Raw genomic sequence first — 5000 nt, forward strand, 5'->3', positions numbered from 1 at the left:
CGTAACAGTGGGCGAAGACGGTCGGCGAAACTCGCGCATGTCGTGTGGTCCGAGATGGCCTTCCATGGACGTTAGATATAGCTATATAAAGGGGGAGACTCGGTGGCTGGCTGAACCTACTACCGGCGTCTTGGCGACATTGTGTCTCGTTGTCGCCAGAGAGAAGGAGCAAATGTATTCCATTGTTTTGGTGCGTGGGCTCCTTTCTCTTCCCCCACTGTTAGGGTGCTGGTTCTCGGTTCCGGTGCGGTAGCGAACTGTTTGCCGCAGACGTATACCGGAGTAATTGGGGAACCAGACGGTGTTTTGCCTGTCGCGGGATTGGATCACAGGTTCTGGGTTCCGGTGCGGTTGCGACCTGCTTCTCGTTCACCGGCGCCAATGGGGAACCTGCCTGTCTGTCGCGGGGCAAATGCCACATAGGCTGAGGTATTTGGAGTCCGGTGTGTGAGCGACCGACCATTGCGTCTTGTTAGACATACGTAACTTGCAGCGAAGGCGGCCCTCCTCGCACATGTCGTGTGGTTCCAGAGCCCAGGCACCTCGGGGTCCGGTGTGCGCGTGCGACCGATCTTGTTCATGTGTTAGACATACGTAACAGTGGGCGAAGACGGTCGGCGAAACTCGCGCATGTCGTGTGGCTCGAGAATTGCCTTCAATTCCTCCCTGGAGTGAGTAGTTTGTTTCGGCAGCAGCTCTCTCTCCACACAACCCCCCATCATCCTCCTTCCCGCAAGAGCATGATCCCGATGCTCGATGCAAACTGAGAACTGTCACTGCACACGCTGCGGCATCTCGGGTCCGGTGCGCGAGGCGAACTTGCATTCTGCTAGACATACGTAGCATTAGGCGAGAGCGCCCGTAATCGCGCACGTCGTGAGGCTCGAGAGGCCTTCAAAGCAGCGCCTCTGTATTGTGTCACGACGATTCCTTCCGATCTCCGTGCGATCACTTCTCCAGCCTACGACTGCACATCGAGTCAGCTATCGATCGGTCTGTGTGCATGGGAACAGAGCACCAACCTTCTTCCATGTCATGGGAAGGCTGAACAAAAACACTGTGGCGTCGCCTCTCTCCACCAACGAGGAGGCGACAAACCACACGGCACCTCGGATGCATTTCCGACGGTTCCTTTCATATAAAAGGGGTGACGCCGAGGAAAATAAGACTCGCGTCCCTACCAAAACGAAAAAGACCACCACCACCACCTACTCACTTACTACTGCTCCTCCTCCTGTTTTTCCAGCTTGCCGTGTTGAATGACGACAATGACGAGCAGGAGTAATCTCGGCGGGGTAGTTATGATCGTTCGTCCACGCGGAGTAACTGCTCTCCTCCGCCTCTGTTCGTCTAACGTATCGACATAACGCCATACTGTCGGGCTGCTAGAGAGTCCATAGTGAGATTTAACTTGCAAAGCAGGATTAAAACGCAAAACCGAGGGGAGCGAGGGGTGTGTGTGTGTGTGTGTGTCTTGTGTACTATATATCAGTAGTACTGTTGAGCTACCTGGTTGATCCTGCCAGTAGTCATATGCTTGTCTCAAAGATTAAGCCATGCATGTGTAAGTACAAGCCGAGTTAAGGCGAAACCGCGAATGGCTCATTAAATCAGCTATGTTTCATTGGATCTGTAAACCCACTTACTTGGATAACTGTGGTAATTCTAGAGCTAATACATGCATCACGTCTCTGACCGCAAGGGAAGAGCGCTTTTATTAGTTCAAAACTGGTCGGGCCTCGGTCCGTTAACCCACCCGTGGTGAATCTGAATAACTTTTTGCTGAGCGCACGGTCTCCGCACCGGCGCCGCATCCTTCAAGTGTCTGCCTTATCAGCTTTCGATTGTAGGTTATGCGCCTACAATGGCTATAACGGGTAACGGGGAATCAGGGTTCGATTCCGGAGAGGGAGCCTGAGAAACGGCTACCACATCTAAGGAAGGCAGCAGGCACGCAAATTACCCACTCCCGGCACGGGGAGGTAGTGACGAAAAATAACGATGCGAGACTCATCCGAGGCCTCGCAATCGGAATGAGTACACTTTAAATCCTTTAACGAGGATCTATTGGAGGGCAAGTCTGGTGCCAGCAGCCGCGGTAATTCCAGCTCCAATAGCGTATATTAAAGTTGTTGCGGTTAAAAAGCTCGTAGTTGGATCTCAGTTCCGGACTGACGGTACACCGCCTGGTGCTTACTGTCACGCTCCGAACAGCTAACTAGCCCCGCCGGCTCGCACGGGGTGCTCTTCATCGAGTGTCCCGAGTGGCCGGCACGTTTACTTTGAAAAAATTAGAGTGCTCAGAGCAGGCTACTTTAATGGCCTGAATGTCTATGCATGGAATAATGGAATAGGACCTCGGTTCTATTTTGTTGGTTTTCGGAACCTGAGGTAATGACTAATAGGAACAGGCGGGGGCATTCGTACTGCGACGCTAGAGGTGAAATTCTTGGACCGTCGCAAGACGAACTACTGCGAAAGCATTTGCCAAGGATGTTTTCATTAATCAAGAACGAAAGTTAGAGGTTCGAAGGCGATCAGATACCGCCCTAGTTCTAACCATAAACGATGCCAACTAGCGATCCGCCGGCGTTATTCCCATGACCCGGCGGGCAGCTTCCGGGAAACCAAAGTCTTTGGGTTCCGGGGGAAGTATGGTTGCAAAGCTGAAACTTAAAGGAATTGACGGAAGGGCACCACCAGGAGTGGAGCCTGCGGCTTAATTTGACTCAACACGGGGAACCTCACCAGGCCCAGACACCGGAAGGATTGACAGATTGAGAGCTCTTTCTCGATTCGGTGGGTGGTGGTGCATGGCCGTTCTTAGTTGGTGGAGCGATTTGTCTGGTTAATTCCGATAACGAACGAGACTCTGGCCTATTAACTAGTCGACGGATCTCCAGCAATTGGTGTCCAGTTCGCAACTTCTTCTTAGAGGGATTAGCGGCAATTCTAGCCGCACGAGATTGAGCAATAACAGGTCTGTGATGCCCTTAGATGTTCTGGGCCGCACGCGCGCTACACTGAAGAGATCAACGTGTTCTCCCCCTCCGAGAGGAGCGGGTAACCCGTTCAATCCCCTTCATGATAGGGATTGGGGCTTGCAATTGTTTCCCATGAACGAGGAATTCCCAGTAAGTGCAAGTCATCAGCTTGCGCTGATTACGTCCCTGCCCTTTGTACACACCGCCCGTCGCTACTACCGATTGAATGATTTAGTGAGGCCTTCGGACTGGCGCTCTTGGATGTTCTACCCCTCGCGTCTCGGCGCAAGGGGTTCTCGCCTCGAGCTGACGGAAAGATGTCCAAACTTGATCATTTAGAGGAAGTAAAAGTCGTAACAAGGTTTCCGTAGGTGAACCTGCGGAAGGATCATTACAGTTTGTGACGCGAGAGCTGCAACCATCGGCTCGTCGTCGTCGTTCGAGTATTCTTCAATGCGAAGAAGGCAAGGGTAGCCTTGGGAGCCGCACCCAATTGCCGTGGGAAAGGAGAAAGCGGATAAACGGCGGGGAGATCAACACCCACTGTGAGACAATAACAGGTCTGTGATGTCGGACTGACATGACATGTCAGTCAGTCCGACCGGCGCAGGTCACAGTCCTAGCGCCGTATACTGCTTTAGAGTCAGTCTGTTGGGGCTCGCGACACCCGTCACCGACATCTTTCTTCCTTGTCCCCGGTCGCTCAGTGGCTTCCGGCACCCACACCATAGAGAGAAAGCAGCAGGCGAAGACGCTACTGCTCCTCTCGTTGACAGGGCCGGCGCCTGCTACTCTGGCGGCGTCTAGTGCTGGGTTTTCCTTGACACGCTTCCCAGTGGGCCCCTCCCTCCCCGCCTTCACTCTACTGTAAACGTAAATGTACGTGTGCGGCAGAGGAGGAAAAAGGGGAGAGAAAAAAAGCATTTTATGTGTCTTCTAACCAAAGTCGGGCTCTTACCAGCCCTATCAAACCCCCCATACATTACGTCCTCCTATGATGGAGTGATAGACGGCCGACAGGCCTTAATAAAAACATATACAACTCTTAACGGTGGATCACTTGGCTCGTGGGTCGATGAAGACCGCAGCTAACTGCGTGTCGGTATGTGAATCGCAAGAATACCAGATACATCGACAAGTCGAACGCACATTGCGGCGGCAGTCCTGATATGTGTACTGTCGCCACTCCTGCGCGAGGGTCGGAATAACATCCATCGGGCGAGTAGCTGTTGCGGCCTCCATATTCTGCTCTTTGGCAGGCTCAACGATGCGCTTTGGCCTGCTCTGGGGAACGACGCCCGCCACTGCCCCCCGAATGAGAAGGCAGGAGGCAAACCGGGAGTCCCCCTAATATTTGACAAACGAGCCCCTAGCACACCTCATCATGCTGTGAAAGAAAGACGCTTTTCGTCCTATTTCTGCAACAGAGGCCTGCCGCCCTTTGAGTGAGAAAACACTCGACGTCTGCTGCGGATCCGATTGTCCCACAGACGTGCAGCAAGCAAAGCCGCCAGTTTCCACCCCTCCGTGGACTGGACGGCACAACACAAGGGTATGGCTAGAGGACCGGGTCGGAAGCGACATGCCATGCGTCGCCGTCCAGAGGTAGTAGTGTGCCAGGGAAATTGAACGCTTGAGGAACCTCCCGCCTATCACACACACTCTCTACGGACCGACTCAACCGGATTTCATTTACTTTGGCCTAGCAGAATTCGAGAGAGAGAAGAAATGGTGCCAATAACGCTCATGAACGAGTAAATTACACCAGTACACAGGTGCATGTATGAGAGAGAGGCGTGTGCGCACAGAAGTAGTGCTATACTACTACTGTTGTTATTATTATTGTTACAATTTCGTTGGCATGTGTGCACCCTAGTGGTAGCCGCTGCCACAGTTGTGGGGCCTATAAGCAACGCTTGCTGAAACCGAAGTGACGGCGTGTCTGGCGCAAGCCGTCAGACGGCCAAATTCGGATTTTCAGTGCGTTGGCTGGGGGACAGTAACAGCCGTGGCATC

General features: G+C 53.1%; 2 non-coding genes across 2 annotated transcripts; both read left to right on the forward strand.

Moving 5' to 3' along the window:
- The first annotated feature begins 1506 nt into the window (after positions 1-1506).
- On the forward strand, positions 1507-3378 carry LOC138362494 (small subunit ribosomal RNA). The gene has a single exon (XR_011227716.1). It is a non-coding gene; the product is annotated as a small subunit ribosomal RNA (ribosomal RNA).
- Positions 3379-4024: 646 nt separating this feature from the next.
- On the forward strand, positions 4025-4186 carry LOC138362493 (5.8S ribosomal RNA). Its single transcript, XR_011227715.1, has one exon. It is a non-coding gene; the product is annotated as a 5.8S ribosomal RNA (ribosomal RNA).
- Positions 4187-5000: the final 814 nt, after the last annotated feature.

The sequence above is a fragment of the Procambarus clarkii genome, unplaced genomic scaffold, assembly GCF_040958095.1.
Source record: "Procambarus clarkii isolate CNS0578487 unplaced genomic scaffold, FALCON_Pclarkii_2.0 HiC_scaffold_1909, whole genome shotgun sequence".
Taxonomy (NCBI): Eukaryota; Metazoa; Arthropoda; class Malacostraca; order Decapoda; family Cambaridae; genus Procambarus; species Procambarus clarkii.